This window comes from Amblyraja radiata, chromosome 1 (assembly GCF_010909765.2).
Source record: "Amblyraja radiata isolate CabotCenter1 chromosome 1, sAmbRad1.1.pri, whole genome shotgun sequence".
Taxonomy (NCBI): Eukaryota; Metazoa; Chordata; class Chondrichthyes; order Rajiformes; family Rajidae; genus Amblyraja; species Amblyraja radiata.
In genome coordinates, this window is record NC_045956.1 from 48713738 (window position 1) to 48739114 (window position 25377).

At 43.5% G+C, this 25377-nt stretch overlaps 1 protein-coding gene across 4 annotated transcripts in view; it reads right to left on the reverse strand.

Moving 5' to 3' along the window:
* thsd4 (thrombospondin type 1 domain containing 4) overlaps window positions 1-25377 on the reverse strand; it is a 558240-nt gene that overhangs the window by 52101 nt on the left and 480762 nt on the right. The window lies entirely within an intron of this gene.

The following is a 25377-nucleotide window of genomic DNA, read 5'->3' on the forward strand; positions in this document are numbered from 1 at the left end:
ATTTCGGCCATGCACTTCAGTCCACCGAGTCCACGCCTGTTCACATCAATTTTACTTCAGAGTCACGTGAGTGACTACGTGAAGAGCCCGCTCAGCATGCATGCGCGGCATTGCGTTTAGCAGTGCAACAGCGGCCGCAGCGGGAGTCAGGCGCTCCCGCTGCAGTTTAAAAGACGGCGACGGGGACGTCAGGTAAGTTAAACTGAGGTCGGCTTTACTTGTGAAAGGAGAGCCTTCTGATTTCTGTTTTCAGAATGAGTGCGACTAAGAAGAGGCTCTCAAAGAGATCTGTCCCCCGCTCAACTCCAACGGAGGAGCGTTCCATCTGTGGGGGGCTGCAACAGGCGGTAGGACCGCTTACCGGGCGCTCCGCCATCCCCGACACCGTGCCGAGCCCAGTCCCGCTAGCGCCTGAGCAGCGGGCTGGATGTAAAGCTACCCGAAAAAGCGTCCGGCCGGTGGTTTCTGACTCGTCGGACGGGGACGTCTCTCCACCCGCACGGGGGAGAGACAGCCGCCTGAGCCGCATGGAGCGGCTCCTGGAGCAGGTGCTCCAGCGAGACGCGCTGCGTGAGGGGCGCTCTCGCAGGGGGAGTTCAGGCACTCCCTCCACAATGCCTTGTGCACTGCCCATCGCTTCTTCCTCACCCGAGGGTAGCTTTGGTGACCAGGACTGGGCTGGTCAGGAAGAGGGGACGCTGGCTGAAGAAGTCGGGAGTATGCAAGGGGTGCAGGACCAGGAAGAGCTGCTGGGTGTGGTGGACCGCTACGTGGCAGCCCCACGTGCAGGAAGGCCATTAGAGCCTAAACTAGCGGCCAGCATTAACCACCTCTCCAACAGGCCCCTACAGGAGCAGGTGGTTAATGAGGCCTTAGAATTGTACACAGCTCCGGAAAATTGAGCGTCTCTCAAAGTGCCGGCTGTCAACAGCCAAATCTGGGGGCACGTCGGGACAAATATTCGGAACCAGGAGCTGAAACTGCAGCGGATCCTCAGGCTCCTGACGTCAGCCATCACATCATTTGCTCGTTCTGTGGACAATACAGAGATGACCACTAACCAACTCTCACGCTGTTGTGCAACACGCAGTTCGAGATAAATAACCTCCGTAAAGAAATTATAAGACCTGCCCTAAAATCCAAAATTCGCGGGGTTGTGCAAAACCCCAGCCATTGAGCCAGACACACTGCTCTTTGGCAAAGACCTCACGAAAAAAGTAAAGGATATGGAAGAGGCCTCTAAAAAACTTTCGGTCTCATGAGGGCAGGCTCCGGGACGAGCAAACCCAAAACAACAATACCCAAGCGGCAGCACCCCATCGCGTCCACCAGTCGACGTCTACCCTATGAAACTGGTGAAAGCTCGGGGTCCGCATATCACCACCTGAAGTCTTTTTTAGACCAAGGCCCAGAGCGGACCCCATGGAAAATGCGCCACCCCCAAACATCACCGCCACGTCGGACAACGCGCAAGACTCGCTGGTCTGGGAAGAGACAGAAGAAACACCCATAACCATGGAGATAGGTGGGTCTGGTTCCTACCAGCATATAGAAAGTAGGGGCGCAATACTAACAGGGGGGAGATTACACCTGTTTAAGGAAGCGTGGGAGTCTATCACGAGTGACAAGTATATACTCAATAGCATTAGTGGATACAAAATACAATTTATACTAGAAAAATTGCCACCAGTTCAACATTCACCCCAGAGGGTCTTTTCCCTCTCAGTTAAAGAGAAACGAGAGGGACAAGCTGAACTGGTGAGAATAATCACTAAGGGTATCACGGGGAAAAACAAAACATGAACCCTTGGAATTTGTGTCAAATATATTCACTAAAACTTAAAAAGATGGTGGGTGTCGCATCATCATTGACTTAACTTCACTAAATATGTTTGTTAAGTATGTACATTTCAAAATGGAAACGTTTGTTACTGCCAAACAACTGATTTCCAAAGGATACTTCATGGCAAGCATTGACCTCAAAGATGCTTACTATTCAGTACCCATTCACAAGGATCATCGCAGATACCTGAAATTTACCTGGATGGGGCAGTAATGGCAGTTTAAAGCATTACCCAATGGCTTAACATCAGCCCCAAGATTATTCACCAAGATACTAAAACCAGCCCTGGCAATATTAAGAAGACAAAAACATATGGTCATGGCATATCTTGATGATATCTTAATAGTAGGCAAGACCATGGAATTGGCATATCAGCTGTGTCAGCTACCAAACAGTTGTTCGAAACCTTGGGATTTGTCTTACATCCAGATAAATCTAAGTTGAAGCCATCCACAACCATGGACTACTTGGGCTTCACAATTAACTCAGCCCACATGTCTGTAACTTTGCCAAAAGACAAAACAACTGAATTGGCACCATCATGCAACAATTTAATGGTCAACGAGCGACCAACTATTCGACAAGTAGCAAGAGTAATTGGGGAAATGGTAGCAGCATTTCCGGCTACACAATTTGGACCTTTGCACTATCAAAACTTACAAAGAGCAAAGGTACAGGCACTAAAACGACATGCAGGTCATTATGATCGTATCATGAAATTACCCACTGAAGCGTTTGGCATAGTTTCAGCCCTATCATCATCATTAACCCTATTTTAGTTATCCAAACAGATGCCAGTGCTCAAGGCTGGGGAGCGACTAACTCCATATCCAGCACAGGTGGTAGATGGACTAACCTAGAGTCATCATTACTACTTACACTGGGCATTAACTATCTAGAGATGTTGGGTGCCTTTTATGGTTTAAAAACATATGCATCCAATATGCATCACTTGCATGTACGGTTACAAATAGACAATACTACGGTGGTGGCCTACATTAACCATATGGGCGGCATAAAATCGATATCATGCAACAAATTGGTCAACACAATTTGGCAATGGTGTGTCGAAAGACATATTTGGCTATCAGCAACTTACCTACCAGGTAAGCTAAATACAGTGGCAGACACCAGGTCACGCAAATTTAATGACAACACCGAATGGATGTTAAACCCCAAAGTGTTTGCAAAGATTATTAGGCAATATGGCACGCCAGATATCGACTTATTTGCATCAAGGCTAAATCACCAGGTACCTATGTATGTCGCTTGGGAACCAGACCCTGAGGCAGCAGCGGTAGATGCGTTCGCGCTGGATTGGGGAAATTTCTTCTTCTATGCATTTCCTCCCTTCTGCCTCATCAGCCGTGTACTACGCAAAATACAAATGGACTCTGCTTCAGGTATTTTGCCATGACCCACCTAATGTCCTACATAGACACAACCAAAAATATTTGAGGGAGTGAAAAAGCCTTATGGGTCAGTCATAAAAAACCTTATGGTCGGGTGATGAGCCAAACCATTTCGAGATGGCTCAAGCAGGTGCTAAAAGCTGCTGGGATAAACACTAACATGTACAAATCTCACTCAACCAGGGCAGCATCCACGTCGATGGCCAAAAGAATGGACGTGCCTATAGACCACATCTTGGCTACAGCAAGATGGTCAGGGGAAAGAACGTTCAGAACTTTTTATAATAAGCCGTTGGCAAAACCTGCTTTATTTGCAGAAATTTTTTTACAGACTGCAAATGTTTAATTTAAGCCCAGGGGAGCTATTTAATTTCTTTGTTGTTATTGTTAAAAACAAACAGATTCATTGGTTGATTACGATAACACACTTCCTCCCTCAAGGACTTCGGCAGTGAGTGAAGTAATAACTGTTACACGGTTTGAAATCACAGAGCTTTAAAATCTTCACGTAGTCACTCACGTGACTCCGAAGTAAAATAGTAAGATTAAACGAGAACTTACCAGTTTGAAGTTTGATCTGTATTTTATGAGGAGTTACGATGAGGGATTACGTGCCCTCCGCTCCCACCCTCAATAATATGGGTCAAACTGATAACTGATGTCTCCTTTTCTTTACTATGTTTATTTCAATAACTGTGTCTATCTGTGATTCCACACCGCTGCTTTGAAGTATGCCGCGCATGCGTGCTGAGCGGGCTCTTCACGTAATCCCTCATCGTAACTCCTCATAAAATACAGATCAAACTTCAAACTGGTAAGTTCTCGTTTAATCTTACTATTCTACATTATCACACTTTTCCATCCACTCCCTACACACCTGGGGCAATTTACAGAGGCCAACTAATCTACAACCTGGCATGTCTTTGGGATGTGGGAGGGAACGGGGCACCCACACAGTCACAGGATGAACATATAAACTTCACACAGACAGCATCTGAGGTCAGTATTGAAGCTGGGTCTCTGGCACTGTTAGGCAGCAGCGCTACCTGCTGCTCCACTGTGCCGCAAATTTACGTCCAAGTCAAAACACTAAAATATGTGGCCATCAGCAATTTAAAACCTGTGAAAATGAATGGGAACTGTTGGAATGGCAAAATCAAAGTGGCCCTGAGACCCCATCATTCACGGGTAAAGGACATGAACAATGCAGATAAAGACATTTCAGACACTCTCCATCTTTGCTCATTTAATATGGAAATTTCCACTTTGAGTCTGCAGTGGACTGCAGGATTGAACAAAGTTTCTTACTTGGAAACACAAGGAGCTGCAGATGATGGTCTACAAAAGAAAATCCACACAGTCCTGGAGTAACTCAACAGGTCAGGCAGAATCTCTGGGGGACATGGATAACCCACATGTTTTGGGTTGGGACCCTTCTTCAGACTGAAGAAGTGTCCTCTCCGTAAACTTCTCCTACCCATGTCCTCCAGAGCCTCTGCCTGACTTGCTGAGATACTCCAGTACTTTGATTTTTATTGACATTATACTTATAACATGAGGTGCCCGCTGTTCTCTCTAATGGATCAATCAGGCATGGCATCAACTGATATATTTTACTTCGGAGTCACGTGAGTGACTACGTGAAGAGCCCGCTCAGCACGCATGCGCGACATTGCGTTCACGCAGGAAGAATCTGCAAAAAATATATAATTTAAGCCCGGGGGAGCATTTTGGTCTTGATGTTGTTAATAACACCATTATTGTTTTTACAAACAGATTCATGATTGATTACGATAACATACTTCCTCCCTCGAAAAACTTCGGCAGCGAGTGAAGTATGAACTGTTATACAGTTTGAAATCACAGAGCTTTAAAATCTTCACGTAGTCACTCACGTGACTCCGAAGTAAAATAGTAAGATTAAACGAGAAATTACCAGTTTGAAGTTTGATCTGTATTTTATGAGTTACGATGAGAGATTACGTGCCCTCCGCTCCCACACTCAATAATATGGGTCAAACTGATAACTAAGGTCTCCTTTTCTTTACTATGTTTATTTCAATAACTGTGTCTGTCTGTGATTCCACACCGCTGCTTTGAAGTATGTCGCGCATGCGTGCTGAGCGGGCTCTTCACGTAATCCCTCATCATAACTCCTCATAAAATACAGATCAAACTTCAAACTGGTAAGTTCTCGTTTAATCTTATTATTTTACTTCGTTTTGAAAACTGCATTTATTGTGTAACAAAGATATTCAAAAACAAAATAACCCAGCAGGAAAGGGAATAATAATGTAAAGATAAAAATAACAAAGCATTTACAAATTCTTAAGAGGCCTTCTTCTGTTCCCTAAACTGCAATACAGATTCAAATGGTTGAAATGGGAGAAATGATGGATTTTCCAGGATGCTTCTGACATCTCGGATCAGCAGCAGATACTTTACAATGGACAAATGTTTTTTTTAAATAAATGAAACCTTTTCTAAATAATTCAGTAATCAATTTGAATTATTTCACTCACATGGATGAGGGATTGTTCCCTTGGTTTCTAACTAATGGCTGATTACTTTTTGTGAAGTGCTACGGTTTGGTATTTCTGGCTTTGGAGAGTCTTGGGATTATAGGAGCATTTTTACCCACTGGCAATTAAACTAATTGGACGACAGGGCAGGGAGATATAGGTTAAAAAACAGATCTGGTGTTTGAAGCAATGTGCTTCGACAGACAAAGTTAATGTCAACTTTCAGTGACATATGCTGGCTGGCATGTTTCAATTTATTTGAAATTAGCAGCAGCTGTTGTCAGATCGACCTGATGAGTTTCCAATTCTTGAGGCTAGAATGAATAAAGGAGGGAAATGACTAAGGGGTAGCGTTGACTGTCCTTACAACCAAATTACATAAAGACTGGTATGCTGGAGAATTGGCAGAATATGCTGTATTTAAGCAAGATTTGTGTAATACCTATCACATTTTCCCTTACCACTTTCAATCCCATTTGACTGGATTTCACATCAAATTATCTTTAACGGTTTTGTAGATAGCCTCCTTTTGATACGATAGAACTTCATTTATCCCAGGAGGGAAAATAATGACATAATTTCTGTCATAATGTCAGAAGTCTGTCCATTTGCTGATGAGTGTGTATCTCCATGCACTATCTCTCCAATACTTTGGGATTTTTCTTCTGTAAATGGCGCCAAAATTTGGCGACCAGTGCAAAAATATCACTGTCCAATGCACACGTGACAATAAAGAACCATCGATACCATTGATTGATACTGTAATGCAGCAGTTTATGACCATATACAGCGACATCTATGAACAAAATCCATGCTTCGATGAGTGGCAAACAACTGTGGTGGAGCAAATATGCCACAAAATCATCTGCACCAAGAAACATAGAAACATAGAAATTAGGTGCAGGAGTAGGCCATTCGGCCCTTCGAGCCTGCACCGCCATTCAATATGATCATGGCTGATCATCCAACTCAGTATCCCGTACCTGCCTTCTCTCCATACCCTCTGATCCCCTTAGCCACAAGGGCCACATCTAACTCCCTCTTAAATATAGCCAATGAACTGGCCTCGACTACCCTCTGTGGCAGGGAGTTCCAGAGATTCACCACTCTCTGTGTGAAAAAAGTTCTTCTCATCTCGGTTTTAAAGGATTTCCCCCTTATCCTTAAGCTGTGACCCCTTGTCCTGGACTTCCCCAACATCGGGAGCAATCTTCCTGCATCTAGCCTGTCCAACCCCTTAAGAATTTTGTAAGTTTCTATAAGATCCCCTCTCAATCTCCTAAATTCTAGAGAGTATAAACCAAGTCTATCCAGTCTTTCTTCATAAGACAGTCCTGACATCCCAGGAATCAGTCTGGTGAACCTTCTCTGCACTCCCTCTATGGCAATAATGTCCTTCCTCAGATTTGGAGACCAAAACTGTACGCAATACTCCAGGTGTGGTCTCACCAAGACCCTGTACAACTGCAGTAGAACCTCCCTGCTCCTATACTCAAATCCTTTTGCTATGAAAGCTAACATACCATTCGCTTTCTTCACTGCCTGCTGCACCTGCATGCCCACTTTCAATGACTGGTGTACCATGACACCCAGGTCTCGCTGCATCTCCCCTTTTCCTAGTCGGCCACCATTTAGATAATAGTCTGCTTTCCTGTTTTTGCCACCAAAATGGATAACCTCACATTTATCCACATTATACTGCATCTGCCAAACATTTGCCCACTCACCCAGCCTATCCAAGTCACCTTGCAGTCTCCTAGCATCCTCCTCACAGCTAACACTGCCCCCCAGCTTAGTGTCATCCGCAAACTTGGAGATATTGCCTTCAATTCCCTCATCCAGATCATTAATATATATTGTAAATAGCTGGGGTCCCAGCACTGAGCCTTGCGGTACCCCACTAGTCACTGCCTGCCATTGTGAAAAGGACCCGTTTACTCCTACTCTTTGCTTCCTGTTTTCCAGCCAGTTCTCTATCCACATCAATACTGAACCCCCAATGCCGTGTGCTTTAAGTTTGTAAACTAATCTCTTATGTGGGACCTTGTCGAAAGCCTTCTGGAAGTCCAGATACACCACATCCACTGGTTCTCCCCTATCCACGCTACTAGTTACATCCTCGAAAAATTCTATAAGATTCGTCAGACATGATTTACCTTTTGTAAATCCATGCTGACTTTGTCCAATGATTTCACCACTTTCCAAATGTGCTGCTATCCCATCTTTAATAACTGACTCTAGCAGTTTCCCCACTACCGATGTTAGACTAACTGGTCTGTAATTCCCCGTTTTCTCTCTCCCTCCCTTCTTAAAAAGTGGGGTTACGTTTGCTACCCGCCAATCCTCAGGAACTACTCCAGAATCTAAAGAGTTTTGAAAGATTATTACTAATGCATCCACTATTTCTGGAGCTACTTCCTTAAGTACTCTGGGATGCAGCCTATCTGGCCCTGGGGATTTATCGGCCTTTAATCCATTTAATTTACCCAACACCACTTCCCGGCTAACCTGGATTTCACTCAATTCCTCCAACTCCTTTGACCCGCGGTCCCCTGCTATTTCCGGCAGATTATTTATGTCTTCCTTAGTGAAGACGGAACCAAAGTAGTTAGGGGCAATGCGTTGCCAATTGGAAAAGTAGCTACCTTACAATGCCAGAGACACGGGTTCAATCCTGACTACCAATGCTGTTTGTACATTCTCCCAAAGACCTCATGGATTTTCTCCGGGTGCTCTGATTTCCTCCCATATTTCAAAGACGTGCGGGTTTGTAGGTTCATTGGTTTCTGTAAAGTTTCCTCTCGTGTGTAGGATGCAAAAGTGGGATGACATACAACTAGTGTAAGGATGATCGTTGGTCGGCGCGGACCTGGTGGGTCGAAGGGCCTGTTTCCATGCTGCATCTCTAATCTAGGACCAGGAAGAAGGTTAGCTTAAACCCTTGATCTGTGTTTGATGCTGTAAGTGCAGTTGCCTGAGTGCCAGCCCCAGACACCATCATCATGTCAATACAAAAATCAGTTAATGGTTGAGATATTCGTGGAATGTTAGGTGAAATTAACCAAACAAGAAATTGTTTGGAAAATCACTGTTAAACATAATACGATCTTCAATGACAAATGAAGTGTCAAATAATTAGAAAGGATACCATTGTTCAGTTTGGACAGGGATACTATTTTGAAAGATTCATGTGGTTTTCTTCAGATTTTTTCTTGGACAAATATTAACCAGTACTAAATCAAACAGTCTCGTCCACTCAGTCTAACTGTTCCATTCATGGCTATAGGCCATTATTTTCAAAAGGATGCTCAACGGGTGTGTGAGTATTCCCACAACAATAATTAGTCATCCAGCTTTGAGAAGCTACATGACACTCAATAGTTCATTACTTTGAATGATATTTTCAGATGCTGCTGACACTTTTTTCTTTATAGCCAGCTGAAAAATTACAGATAGGGATTAAACAAATAATCATGGTTTGCTTTGATACCTAATATTTCATTGGGGGAGGGGGGGGGGGAGGAACTGGCCAGGCGATATGTCAACTAATGTTGTCATCACAGTGAAGGAGAGGGGATGTGTGTGCAGTTGTAAAGGCAACATAGGTCATTTTGTGAGGAAGGTTCTTGGTGTGGATCCTTGCTAGTTGAAAGCATGCCTCAGGGCTCGACAATAGTAACAATTCAGCATCATATCCTCTTGCCTGTGCCACAATGGCACAGCTGATAGGGGTGCTGCCTCACAGCACTCTTCCATCTTGACCTTGTGTGCTGTCTGTGTGGAGTTTTCACATTCTTGTGATCGCGTGGATTTCCTTTGGCTGCTCCAGTTTCCTCCCACATTCCAAAGATCATAAGGCATAGAGCCAGAATTAGGCCATTTGACCCGTTGAGTTCTAGTCCGCCATTCAATCAGAGCTGACCTATTTTTCATGCCCTTTTCATTCAGGAACCTTTAAAAATACCAAATGATTTGGCTTCCAAAACCATCTGTGGCAATGAATTCCACAGATTCACCACCCTAAAGAAATTCCTCCTCATCTCCATTCCAAAGGTACGTCCTTTTATTCTGAGACTGTGCCCTCTGATTCTAAACTCTCACACTATTGGAAACATCCTCTCCACATCCACTAGGCTTTCCATTATTCAGTAAATTTCAATGATGTGCATGTTTGTTGGTTAATTGGTCTCCTTAAATTACCTCTGATATGTAGGGAGTGGATGTGAAAGTGGGATGACTATTGTCATGGGTGATCGATGGTAAGTGTGGACTCGGTGGACTGAAGGGTCTGTTTACACGCTGCATTTTAAAACTAAACTGAACCACTGAGCAGATCTCTGCAAGTTTAGTTTAGTTTAGTTCACTTTAGTTTAGAGATACAGAGTGGAAACACGCCCTTCTGCTCACCGAGTCTGCGCCGACCAGCGATCCCCATACACTAATGCTATCCTACACGCTTGGGACAATTTACAATCTTTACCGAAGCCAATTAACCTGCAAACCTGCATGTCGTTAGAACGTGGAAGGAACTGGTGCACCCGGGGAAACCCACGCGATCATGGGGAGAATGTATAAATCCATACAGACAACATCCGTAGTCAGGATCGAACCCGGATCTCTGGCGCTGTAAGGCAGCAACTTGACGGCTAAGCCACCATACCACCTTTTAAATGTATCCTTTGATTTGGCACTCTAGCCCCTGCGTGTTTGTGACATTTAGTTGATTTTTGACTGAAAACATGAAATCAGTATAACATTTCTGATACTCTCAATCCCATTGTGGCTCAAGCACATAACATTTACAACATTAATCCCAATACATTTCCCAGTTCTTCTACAGAGGGAGAGTCCAAAGTTCATTGCAACCCTTGCAGAATGCCCTCTCCCAGCCCTGACCAAATGAACCCCAGGTGGGTGACTAAGTGAAGGAGGAAAACAGAGGAGGAAGGTGGGAAAACTGCTTGTTCACAGCAGTAGGGGGCAGATCCATCGGAAGTTAATATCTAGAAAAATAACCAGCCCATTGCTCTAAATACCTTGGGTACTTTATGTTGGATAGTAAAGCATGTACTGAAGTTATATGCTATACTGAACCAGGCTGAGGTCTCTAAAACCGTGTACAATACCTGCTGAATTATCCTCAGTGTGACTAATATTGAGCTGCAATTAATATTGAGCTGCAATTAATATTGATGCTAGTTCATTTCTGTTTGTTTAAAAATAAACTGCTCCAAATGAAATAAAGTGGATGTAAGAATCCTAGTTATTAAGCTGCAGAACTAAACCCAGAGTGCACAAATTCAGAAATTATATTTACCTTGCTTCCTTGCTTAAATAAACAAAAGAGGGGTCTGCAGGCTTTATTTTAAATAGACCCTTTGTTTACCACAAGCCTTCAGCAAAGCAGAAATCAGAATGTTTTTCCTCCACAGGAGAAAGGAAGTGGGGATCAAACTCTCACAGAAGGGCGTTGACTCGGAGTCAACCAACATGTTTAAAAGGAGCGGGATTGATGAATGTTGAGAGGCAGATCGAGGATCAGAGAGTTAATAAGAACATCCACCGATGTTTTCTTTCCGAGAAGGAAATTAAACGTTGGCCTTTTTTTGAGTGGATGTGATTTCCTGCGATACACTCTCAGTGGGCACTGCTGAGGCCATATATTTGGAACATCATACCTTTAGCGGTCTTTCAAATAAAGGATCAAAAGGGGCAAAAGATCAATAGGGATTGGGGCGATGTTACAGGATATAATAATCAGTCATGGTCTCTGGACAAAGCAGGAGTGGAAGAATCTTTGTTTCTGTATTTAGATATGAACATGAAGTGGATGAAACAGAAGAGACAAGCAATTGGTAAAGACCTTCCAATTCTGCAGCATCTTTCACACACCTTTCAAGTCATCCAAAATGATGATACACCATTGATTGAGGGAGCAATTTTGGTAAGAACAGGCTGCTCATTGAAGGTATAAATTAAAAAAAAATATATATTTATCCAAGAGACCAGATGGATGTACCGGTTTACATTAAAGATCAGGTAGTTTAGTAGTTTTGGGGTAGATTGAAGCCCATGATTAGACTTGGTCTCTGTATAGAGCAGGAAAAGAGAGAGGTTCATATATGTTGCAGACATCAATTGGACATTTTTAATCATGACACAGTAGGTGTTTCCATCAGGATATGCAATAAAAAGTACAGACACTCCCCGACTTATGCAATGGGTAGCACGGTGGTGCAGCGGTAGAGTTGCTGCCTTACAGCACCTTACAGTGCCAGAGACCCGGGTTTGATCACAACTAAGGGGGCTGTCTGTACGGAGTTTCTCCCCGTGACCGCATGGGATTTCTCCAAGATCTTTGGTTTCCTTCCACACTCCAAAGTTATACAGGTATGTAGATAAATTGGCTTGGTAAATGTAAAACATGTCCCTACTGTGTGCAGGCTAATGTTAATGTGCGGGATCGCTGGTTGGCGCGGATTTGGTGGGATGAAGGGCCTGTTTCCTTGCTGTATCTAAGTTAACTAAATGAATACGCGACTTTGCGTCTACATAAACAATTCTGTACTCAGTCTCTAATGCAATCAAGACTGTTTGTAATTTCCACAACACTGTGCGATTACGTCGAAAAAAACCCGGCAATGGCGGTGATTACCCAGAAGGCCGCGCACCTCAGAATGAGCCCCAGACACAGCTGGACACCGATGAGACAGTTCATGTTCTCAGTGAGTTATTGCTGGCAGGGGATGGGGATGGTGATTACGACTACATAAAATCTGACATGTAAGGGTTCATTACGCAAGTCGGGGAGTGCCTTTATTTTCAAAACATTATGTTCTTACTTTTATGGATGGCAACATTAATGGGCCAAGCAACTCTATTCCTATGCATCTGGCATATTGGCCAATGCTTTATATGCATCATGGGGGGACTTGTCATTTATAGACATTTAAAAGATGAACAGGAGAAAGATCAAATGGTACTCTTTGAAAACAGAAAGCAGAGTTGACAGGACTGCCAACACCACACAGGCCAATAAATATATCATTATAGTGAGGCTGTCAATAACTATGAATTATGCTCATCTGCTTTATATATCTGACATGTCAGTTTAATTTCAGATGTTTTAACAACTCTTTTTTGGAAGAGAGGATAAAATGAGGCATAATCTGAAAAGATAGACTATAAGGAGGCATTAGGCTGTTAAAATTAAGATATTTCTCAGTTATAATTTGCCAGTCAGTACTAAATGGACAGAATGCTTTTGTGCAAACCAGAACTATGATTTTAAATGTCTTCCATTCCCAGAAGGAGGAGTGTTTAGAAAGATGTGTTAAAGTTGGGACATGGTATTTTCATTTCTTAACCCTGCTGCAATCCTGGCCAATGCTATTTTAACTTCTAGGAATCATGCTTAGATGTCAGCTGTTTTAAATGTAATTTGGAGCCGAACCCTCTTGCAACCACAAACATCCTGCACAATAATTCATAATGCTGGTGTCCTGCAATGGTGTGTTCTCAGCCCCTTATTATGCCCCCCTATACACTCATAACTGCATCGTAGAGTCATAGAGCTGTATAGCATGGAAACAGGCCCTTTGGCTCATCTTGTCCATGCTGACCTAGTTGTCATATTGACCCATGTGCCTGCATTTGACCCACATCTTCTGCAAATATCTGTCTTTTAAAAATCATATTTGTATCCTTTCTATAGCTTCTTCTGGTAGCTCATCCCAGATACATATTATCCACTGAATGAAAAATTTGCTGCAAAGGTTCCTCTTAAATCTCTTCTCTCTCTCCTTAATCCTATGCCCTCTAGTTTTTGAATCCTCTACCATGGGAAAAAGACAGCTAGCACTGACTTTATACATTGCCCCTCGTCTTGTTGTACACCTCAATAAGGTCACACCTCCGCCTCCTACATTCCAAAGAGAAGAGTCACAGCCTATCCAGTTTATCCCTGTAACTCAAGCCTGCAAGCCCAGGTAACACCAAAGGTAGACACAACATGCTGGAGTAACTCAGCGGGTCAGGCAGCATCTCTGGAGAAAAGGAATACTGTAGATGACGTTTCGGGTCGAAACTCTTCTTTAGACTGAGCCAATTAAGCCCAGGTAACATCCGGGTGAATTTCTTTTCCACCCTTTCCAACTTAATGACATTCTTCCTAAAGCTGGGTAACCAGAACTGCACACAATACTCCAAGGATGGTCTACAGCTGCATCATGATGTCCCGACTTTTGTGCTCAATACCCTTTCCAATGAAGGCAAGCCAGGCCATGTACCTTCTTAACCCCATTAACCACCCGAATCAACACATTTAGGGAATCATGCACCTGTACTCCCAGCTGTCTCTCCTTGGCAACACTCTCGAGGGCTCTACCATTTACTGTGCAGGTCCTGCCCTGGTTTGACGTATCAAAGTTCAACACTTCACACTTGTCAATTTGCTAGTTCACCTGTGCAGCCAAATTCTGCTCTTGCTCCATTTACAAGTTTGCAGACGTCACCATGTAATGGGTCGGATCTCGATCGATGATAAGATCAGCGTACACAAACTTGAATGAGTTGGGAAGAGTGCAAAAGAGATTCACCTGGTGTCAAGACATCAACTTCTCCCCCAATGTCGGCAACACAAAAGAGCTAGTTATTGACTTCAGGAAAATAGATGATGCACATGTCCCAGTCAGCATCACTGATACAGAAGAGGGGCTGGTCAAGAGTTTCAGGTACCTAGGTGTAAAAATATCCCCCAATCTGTTATCGACCAGACACATTAAATCAATGGCCAAGAATGCAAACCAATGCCTCCAAAGTCCCAGACTGCAGCTCATGCCAGGATGTGGGCGAAAACCAGTGTGTTCAGAGGGAACCCAAGCAGTTATAGGGAGAATGTGCATACTCCAAATAAATAGTAAGATTAAACGAGAACTTACCAGTTCGAAGTTTGATCATTATTTTATGAGGAGTACGTTGAGGGAATACGTGAAGAACCCCGCCAGGACGCATGCGTGTCATTCTTCAAAGCAGCGGTGTGAAATCACAGATAACTGTAATGACTTAAACATAGTAAGATTAGAGAAAGCAATACCAGTTCAGTATATGATCATGGGTGGGAGCGGAGGGCACGTATTCCCTCAACGTACTCCTCATAAAATAATGATCAAACTTCGAACTGGTAAGTTCTCGTTTAATCTTACTATTTTACTTCGGAGTCACGTGAGTGACTACGTGAAGATTTCTAAGCTCTGTGATTTCATGCCGTGGAAACGAGTCCATGCATCACATCTGCCTTAATGACTGTAGGAGGAATTGTGTCAACATAATTTAGACATGAATCCGACATTAAAATTCATGAAATTTATTAACACAAATTATAACCCCTATTTATGGGGTAAATTAAATTACAGAACTTAAAATTGTTTCTGCAAACGTTCCAGGTTTCATGACTGGTTTATTATAAAATAGTTGGAATGTTTTTTCCCCTGACCATCCTGCTGCCTTGAGGATTTGGTCCATTGGTACATCCAACTCCATAGCTGCCGATGTAGCTGCAGCCCTGGTGAAATGAGATTTTAAAATATTAGTATCCACCCCAGCCTGTGTTAGAACCTGTTTCAGCCATCTTGAGATGGTTTGGACCGACACTTTTTAGTGTGGTTGCTTATGGCTGACTAAAAGTGCCTTCTCATTGCCTCTGATGATTTTCGTTTTCTCCATATATAACGACAAATGTTTTACTATACAGAGACGATCATCTGTTAGGTAAGACCTAAATTCGATATTGAGGCCCGCTGATCCCTGTCTGTTCTGTTTCACTAATTCATATATATGAAACGTAATGTTTTCTGATGAAGAAGTCATGTTGTCAAGTCTTAATTTATGTAATGACTGTACCCTTTATGCCGTGACCAATGCCATTAGCATGACTGTTTTTAATGTCAGTCTATGTAGGGACAGAGCTGTTGCTGGAGACCAATTCCTGAGCATCTTCAGGACAATACTCACATCCCATATTTGGGAGTACCTGGTTCTTGGGGGATTGGTATTAAAAATTGCCCTCATATGTTTTGTTACCAGTGGGTGAGTTCCAACAGAGTGACGCTCTGTTCCTTGCCATAGATAAGTCGATAAGGCACTTCTGGCGCAGTTGATGGCACTATAACTGAGTCCCTCATCATAATGGAGGCCTGCCAGGTATTCCAGAACAGACGGGATGTTCATATCTCTGTAGGTGATGCTGTTTTTGTTACAATACATCTTCCACTTGCTGATATAGAACAGATACTGTTTTTTGGTGGACTGTCTTTGGGCCGCCGAAATCATGTTCACTGTTCGGTCCGTCAGTCCCAGCTGTAGTAGAGGCATTTTTAAACTCTACAAATTAATAAATTCAAATAGTTATGGCATGGGTGGCTCTCCCTTGTTACGGGATGAACCAACAAGTCTGGTGTATTCGGGATGGTGATACATGGTTCTAATACCATGTTCAGTATCACTGGGAACCATGGTTGAGTAGGCCAATCGGGTACTACCAAAATACCTGACGCAGAGTCCTGCTGTATTTTCCTTAATACCCGACTGATGAGGCAGAAAGGAGGGAATGCATAAATAAACAATTTCCCCCAATGCAGCGAAAATGCATCTGTCGCCGCTGCCCCAGGGTCTGGTTCCCATGAAACATAATTTGATAACTGGTGATTAAGCCTGGATGCGAATATCTGGTGTTCCATATCATGCTGTAATATCAGCAAATACTTTTTCATTCAACATCCATTCGGTGTTTTCATTAAATTTGCGTGACCTGGTGTCTGCCACTAAATTTAGTTTACCTGGTAGGTAAGTAGCTGATATCCAAATATCTCTCTGGATACACCACTGCCAAATTATATTAGCCAGATTGTCACATGATGTCGATTTGTTTCCACCCATGTGGTTGATATATGCTACCACGGTGGTATTGTCAATCTGTAGTCTAACATGCTGGTGATATGATCCAGTACAATATGACTTTAGGCCATAGAATGCACCCAACATTTCCAGGTAGTTTATGCCCAGTGTGAGTAATAATGATGCCTCCTGTGCAGTCCATCTACCTGCACAGCTGGAGATGGAATTGGTGGCACCCCAACCAAGTGCACTGGCATCAGTTTGTAGCACCATTGAAGGATTGAAACAAAGCCAAATGTTATCTATCCACCATTTTAGTTCCATTATAGCTTTGATTGGTAGCTTCATTGGTCTGTCAAAATGACCAGCATTGATTTTGAGTGCTTGTATTTTTGCTCTCTGTAAATTTTGGTAATGTAAAGGTCCAAATTGTGTGGCTGGAAAGGCAGCCACCATTTTGCCAATTACTTTTGCTACCAATCTGATGGATGGTTTACTGATGTCAATGAGGTTATTGCAAGCCTCTATTAAGTCTATAGCCTTTCCCTTTGGCAAAGTCACCGACATGTGAACTGAGTCAATGGTGAACCCCAAATAGTCCATTGTAGTGGAAGGCGTTAATTTAGATTTAACTGGATGGATAATAAACCCCAGTTTTTCAAATAACTGTTTTGTGGCTATTACAGTTTGTTTGGCCAATTTCAAAGTTTTGCCCACAATAAGCATGTCATCTAGATATGCCATGACCATGTGTTTTTGTTTCTGTAGAAACGCTAGGGCTGGTTTCAAAATTTTAATGAACAGCCTGGGGGCTGATGTTAAGCCATTTGGCAGCGCTCTATACTGCCAGTGCTGTCCCATCCAGTTGAATTTTAAGAAACATCTGTGGTCACCTCGTATAGGCACTGAATAGTAAGCATCTTTTAAATCGATGCTAGCCATGAAGTAACCTTTGGAAATCAATTGTTTAGCAGTAACAAAGGTTTCCATTTTAAAATGAATATATTGTACAAATGTATTCAATTTGGTCAGATCTATGATGATGCGACAACCACCATCTTTTTTGTTTTTGGTAAATATATTGGACACGAATTCTAGCGGTTCGTGTTGGGATTTTTCAATTACACTTTTGCGTAAAGCCTCTCCAGTTCAGCATGCGCTTCTGATTTCCCTTTACCAGAAAGTACAAACATTCGGTTCGGTATATGTTGAACTGGAGGGCTGTACTTGTGTATAAATTCTATTGTATATCCCTGGATACTGCTTAAAATATAAGTATCGGTAGTTAACATGCTCCATGCATCCAGAAAGGAGTGTAATCTCCCCCCAACCTCCATGCTCCCTGTATTTTGTAGGGAACCAGACCCACCTACCTCCATAGTTACCAGTGGCAGGTTTACTTCTTTTTGTAAATCCTTCGTTGATGTTGAGGCGTTGCTGTCTGGGTTTGTGGTTTGGTCGATGTTGGAGGTTCGCGTATCTTCCAAGAAGGCTGGCCTGGGCCATGGCCTAAAAAAGACTCATGTTTGGTGTACCGGACCTTCGAGCTTTCACCAGTCGGTCTTGTTCTACTGGTGGGTGCGTAGGGATGCTGTCTGTGGCTGTAGTGGGTTTTTGAGGAAGTCCCTTTTATGAGTCCCAGGGTTTTTGCTTCCTCATCGAGCTCCTTGACTTGCTTCAATAGGTTACCTCCAAATAGTAGTATTGGTGGTTTTATGTTCCCAGGTTTGCACAGACCCGCGAATTTCGGATTTAAAGTTGGTCGGATGGCACTCTTCCTGATGCTATTTATCTCGTATTGAGTGTTGCAAAGCAATGCCAGTGCATCCTGTTGGTCCTGGGATATGTCTTTTTCGTCCACTGTGCGGGCGAATGCTGTTATCCCTGCTGTTAGGAGTTTTAATACCTTTTGGAGTTTGACATCCATGCTTCTAACTCCTATTCCAATATGTTTCCATATGCAAGTATTGACTACTGGAACATTCAGGGATATACAGTTACCCGGTGCCAGGTGTCTTGACGTGGTGTCCAATACAGCCTGTTCTTGTAGCTGGTTAAAAGACATATAGTCTATACTGGCAGCAAGCTTTTGCTCCAGGTTTTGGCCAGTCTGGTCTGGCTGTATAAAGTTGGACACCATGTCCAGTAGATTCTCACGTTCCTGCACCCCCTGCACACTTGATTTCTCTTCTGCGAACCCCTCTTCAGGATCAGTTCAGTACTGACCCCCAGTGCTCCCTTCTGATGAGGGAGAAGCACTGTGCAGCCCTACAAGAGGTGCTGCTGTGGGTTTTACATAGAGCCCACAGTGACTAGACTCCATCTCCCGGAGCATGTCACGTTGGAGCAAATGCTCCACACACCGCTCCATCCGGCTCCAGCGCTCACGGTCGCTGGCCGCCCGCGGTTGCTCAAATTTGGACTCCTCTGATTCCACGACTTCGTTAGTTTTTTGCCTTGCCTTACTGCCCGGCCGAGGAGTGGATCTGGCCGGTGCGGAGGCGACATCGGGCACAGCTGATCCCATTATCGGTGATTCAAGTGCCGCTGGCCGCTGCTGGCTGCCCGCTACTCCGCGGTCCTCCCCCACCAGCTTTGTCGCAGCCCTTGTTGCTTTCTTTGACTTGTCCATGCTTCCCACCTGTAAGTTGGTATAGGAAACACACAAAAAGACAGCAGAGTAACTCTTACCTGCTGGTTTCGGCTTTTTAAACTGCCGCTGCGGGGGAACGTCGTTCCACCCCGCCTGACGTTTCGCAATGCGTGTAGCGATATGACACGCATGCGTCCTGGCGGGGTTCTTCACGTAGTCACTCACGTGACTCCGAAGTAAAATAGCACCAGAGGTCTACATTAAATCTGGCTCACTGGAGCTATGAGGCAGCAGTTCTGCAAGTTGTGTCACTCTGCTATGTTGAGCTTCTTTAGATGCTTTAACATGAGTAAAAGTCAACGTTTCATGTGCACTGGAGTTCATAGGTTAAAGCCACTTTTAAAATAGTCAGGATAAAAATGTGCCAATTATTCAGCTAACTCCAGCTGTTGTATCAGAAGACTGCTTGCAGAAGCTGAAGTGTTAGTGTTTATTAAAACCATGGTTAGCCTTACTCACACCTGCCCAGCTACCGACACAGATGATCATGGTCTCCAAGCCCCAGAATAACACTTGAGCACATAATCTCAAAGTCAAAGTCAAAGTCAACTTTATGCGTCACATGCACCCGAAGGTGCAGTGAAATTAATTTGCCAGCAGCGATACACTTAAAAAGAACACACAATACACAATAAGATTTAACACAAACATCCACCACAGCATTCTTCACTGTGGTGGAAGGCAACAAAGGTCAGCCAGTCCTCCTCCTTTGTTCACCCGTGATCGGGGCCATAAACCCTCTGTAGTCGCCGCTACGCATGGCCCGATGTACAGGCCCTCTTGTCGGGATGGCGGTCAGAGCTCTTCTCTGGCGATCCCCGGCAAAGGATCCCAGACTCCGGATGGGTAATTCCCGCCCCGCCCGCGGCTAGAAGCTCCGCAGAACACATCCTCATGATGCCAAGGTCACCAGGCCAGCGATCGGAGCACTTCTCTCTGGCGACCCCCGGCAATGGTTCGCCCGCTCTGCGATGGAAAAGTCCATGCTGCACCTGCTGTTGATGTTCCGGGCCCGACTCTGGGAAAGGCCGCTCCAATCCAAGCTGTTAGGCCGAGGGAGGCCACATGGAAAAAGTCGCCTCTCCATCGAGGATGCGACTAAAAGCGGTTCCGCCCTTCCCCCCCATCCCCCCCCCCCACCACACCCCACACAAGACACAACTAGAGACACCTAAACTTACATTAGACACACCAAAAAAAGTCGAAATAACGAACACTCTGCTGGCAGGGCAGCTGACTCGCAGCGTCCCCACCAACCTCCATCCGGATGATATATATATATACGTATATAAAATTATGAGAGGCATAGATGAGGTATACAATCTAAACCACTTTTCCAGGATGGAAAAATCAAATACTAGAGGGTCGAGCTTTAAGGTTAGAGGGGCAAGGTTTAAAGGCGATGTGCAGGGCAGGTCTTTTTACACAGAGGGTGGCGAGTGCCTGGAAAGCGCTGCTGGGGGTGATGGTTAATGCAGATATGAGAGTGGCATTTAAGGGACATTTGGAAAGGCATATTGGTATAATGGGAATGAAGTAATATGGATTATGTGCAGGCAGATACGAGTTGGTTCTGGCATCATGTGTGGCACAGACAGCTAGGGCCGAAGGGTCTTGTTGCACAGTTCTATGGTCTGTGTTACTTGTAGGAATAAGAGGTTCCATCTTTTGGATGAGATATCAAACTGAAGCCTGGTCCACACACTCAAGTGTATATACAATAAACACACAAAGGGTGCTAGATTCAGAGTGAACAAATATCAGGTTATCTTGATTTTACATCATATTTACTTATCAATTCACCACATTACAGAAAGATATTTGACCAGTTCCTTACATGGGATGTTGCTGTTAGGCAAATTTGCTGCCACATTTCTTACATTAAAATAGAGTTTGCTTTCAAAGATACTTCATTGGCTTTGAAACAGTTTGGGTTGTTCTGAATTCATAAAAAACCCCACTTTAATAGAAAAATGTCTTATTAGTTTCTAATGTTACCTTTCCATTCAATCATGGATTTTAAAGTATTTGAAAATTTCCTAAACACAACTTTATTTGGTCAGAATAAATGAATGGGAAAAGGAAGAAAAGAAAACACGTTAAGTTAAAACAGAACCTTCTGCAGTTAAATTAAAAAAATCAAATATAACTTTCACCTGAATTGCAAATCTGTGGGAACCTAGCCAAATGTTAGAAAACTTTTAAGCAGCCCTGTTTTGAATCACAGTAAAATGTCCTGGAATGGGGGTTAGTGAGGAGAAAAATAGTGAAATGGAAACATTAAACATCAAAAATTCAAAAAAGATGCATTGCAATGAGATGGGATGATATAAGATCCATGTTTTGTAACGAGAGTTAAAAGGTTTGCTTTCAGACTAGATGAAAGGCAAGTTTCAATGCTTTAGTGTTAAAGACAGTGTGAGTTTGGAGTAAAAACTTTAAACTTGGGTTCTGAAGAATGATCCCGACCCGAAACGTCTCCTATCCATATTCTCCTATCTATATGCTGCCTGACCCACTGAGCTACTCCAATACTTTATGTCCTTTTGTGAGTTGAAGTTGTGTTTACCCTATATGCTGCTGTTTCTGAACCAGGAGAAATTATAGTGTCATAAAGCCACAGAACGACATGGGAGGAGGCCATGAGGGTTGAAGAAGGGTCTCGACACGAAACGTCACCTATTCCTTCTCTCCAGAGATGCTGCCTGTCCCGCTGAGTTGCTCCAGTTTTTTGTGTCTATCTTCTGTTTAAACCAGCATCTGCAGTTCCTTCCTACACAGGCCATTCAGCCTGCTGAATTCATTCATACTTTGTGGAAAAGCAATCCAGCCAGTTGAAATCTCCGGTCCTCTTTCCACAGCTCTGGGATTCTTTCCTTTCTGAGACCTACCCAGCTCCCTTTTAAATGTTCCAATTTAATCTGCCATCCACTTACTCCTAACAGTACATTCCAGAACCTAATCTCTTGCTAAAAAAAACCTGTTGCTTTTGCTTCTTTAGCCAAAAAATGTTAATTTCATGTAGAAACAAGGAACTGCAGGTACGGGTTTACACAAAAGGACCCAAAGTGCTGGAGTAATTCAGCGGAGCAGCAAGTATCTCTGGCGAACATGGATAAGCGATGTTTCGGGTCAGGACTCTCATTCTATGTACCTTTAGAGGATACTTCTGCCAATGGGAGCAATTTCCTTCTATCTATTCTGTCTATACTCTTCATGATTTTAAATATATCTATCTTTGTAAACTCCTCTGTTCCAAGGAGAACATCTCCAGTCTATCCCCATAACTAATGTCCCTTGTTTAATAAATCATTACGCTATAACTTGATCAGCGTCGGACATCGTCAGTAAGTGTGTAGAGGAAGTACATGACAAAGAAGACAATACGAGTGTTCCCCAACTGGAAACCATGGATGAACCGTGAGATCCTCTCCCTAGTGAAGTTCAAGACTGCAGTGCTCAAGTTGGGCAATTTTGACCTTTGCTGAGCTATCGAAGATGCCAAGAGAATGTAATCCAAGCTTAAAACCTAGAAGCAGTTCACTAGGAGCTCCATTGGAAGCCCTCCTTCCCTGTAAAAAAGAATGAATCAGGATCCTGTTTCCTGCTGCTCAATCAATTTACTTATCTGTGGAGCTACTGCTTATTTTATTCCATGGGGCTTTGAACATTGGTAACAAAGCTATTATGTGGTGCAATATCAAATGACTTTTGGGAAACCGTATGTACCACATCAATAGCATTTCCCACTTGGCACTCTCTATTACTTCCTAACAAACCTAAACTTAACTGGAGACAATTTACCTTCAATCCATTCACAGTGTATAGATACATTATAAGTACACCAATTAAAATCAGGGACATTGTGGGGAAGATCTAACTTATATTTTGATCTGTTTCAAGGACTGGTTTATTTGCTAGGTCAACAACGCTGGTTCCCAGCAATCATGAACCATTCATGATGGAAATCAGATTCTGAGAAAAATGGAGCTGTGTAGCATAAAGGACATCAATGCTGCAAAGACAAATGAAAATGAAAACCTGTTAACAAATGTGACAAAAAGGATGCAAATTGCAAGTGAACCTGGATCCAAGAACTGCTACAAGGCTACTAAAATAGTGTGTTACAATTTTCCAACAGATTAGAAACTTATGGCAGTTAAATAAAATGTTTCAGCAGGTTAATTGCCTCTTATAGTTTCTGGCAAGATGGCTGGATGATATAAGACCCAAGCTATGCACATTCAGTATTCCTTATGGGAGGTACAGATTCCTACAGTTTTTCCTTGATCTTACTCCATATCGAAGGTGTTGACTCATCAGGAGATGATGTAATAGATGGGACTCATCCAAAGAGGCACAGAATGACAGCCTTATGAAAGTAATTGAAGTTATTAGATGAGGCAACCTACAAGTTGAAAAGGACAAGCATGCAATTTTAGCACAAATGAGGACTGGCATGTAATTACTATGTGATCATTCCACAAAGCGTTAGTCAAGTGTCGGATTAACGTCACAGCTATTGACCTTAGTTTAAAGCATCTTCTTGAGTTTAGCCTCTGTCCCACAGATGATTTTTTCGGCGACTACAGGCGACTAGGCTGTCGCCACATGGTTGCGGGGTGACGCCTGTAGGGTCGTGAGTTGTCTCCTCAAGTCGCCTATAGAGCCGTAACTTTTTTTCTGATCATCGCTGGATTTTGAAATGTTCGAAACGTTTTGGTGACTGTGGGCTTGACGTAGCTTGTCTTCTCCTGTCGTAGGTGCTATTGTAGGTTGTCGCCAGGATGATGCAGGTTGATGCCAGGTGATGTTGGTTGTCGCCGGGTGCTGTCTTAAGTGAATTCCATTGGCGACTACCTATGTCAACCTAGGTCAACCGGCGACAGGTACCAGAGACTGAATTGGCTTCAGTTGTCTTCAGTTGTTGCCGACAGGGTCGTTGCTTGTCGTAGCTTGTCGTGGGTGGATGTAGGTTGACTTTGGTTGCCATAGGTTGTCGCCTGTGTGGTCGTAGGTTATCATAGGTGTGGTCGTAGGTGGACGTCCTAATGGGTCGCCGGTTCTCAGTAGCTTGCCGTAGCATGACGTCGACTAGGTGGTAGGTTGTCGTAGCTTGTCGTAGACATTATAGTGGGGTGGGGGGGGGGGGTCCAGTCGACGCTTTTTCGGCAACCTACTACGACTGTGACAGTCGTCGGCAGTCACTGAAAAAAATTGCCTAAGTGGGACAGGCCCTTTAGTCAATCCTACCCGTTGCAATTTTATCATATTTAATGAATGACAGGTGCCAAATATGCACAGATTAATACGCACATAACCAACATTTATACATTCGCAAGCAAGCACAATTACTTGGCACAGGGACATATTACTGACATTGAAATAAAGCACATAGTGCTAATTGTTCTACGGTATTCATAAGACCTTATGAAAGATTGTGCAAATGCAAAGAATTGGTTCGGGATCCAAAAGTATGACCCAAGGGAGTCACATACACCAAGTGAATGTATGTGCACTGCTCAGAATGCAAGTGCCAAGAATCTGACATCATAGACTTGTCAGCAATGTAAAATTAAATTCAATGACATCACTGCAGGTGTTTGGGCTAGGGGCTCATGATTCGCTTTCTTGCAATCATAACATCCCTGGAACACTCAGGATAGACCAAGCCGCGTCCCTTGATTTTTCCCTTTGGACACAAAACCCCACTTCTATTGCACACTCTGTCTCTGCCCCTGCCCTCACGATCGCTGTCCATTTCTTTCCAATACCTGACGCACCTTTCTCTCACAATGCACACAACATAAGCATCATGGAATCATACAGTCGTAGAGCTGTACAGCATGGAAACAGGCCCTTTGGACCACTTTGTCCAAGTGGCCCAAATTGGCACACTGGGCTCGTCCCATTTTCCTGCATTTGGCCCATATCCCTCTACACCTTTCCTGTTCATATATGCATCCAAATGATTTCTAAAAGTTGTATCTGTGTCCACTTCTATTGGTTTCCCTCGCAGGCCATTCCAGATATGGACCACCCTCTGAGTAAAAA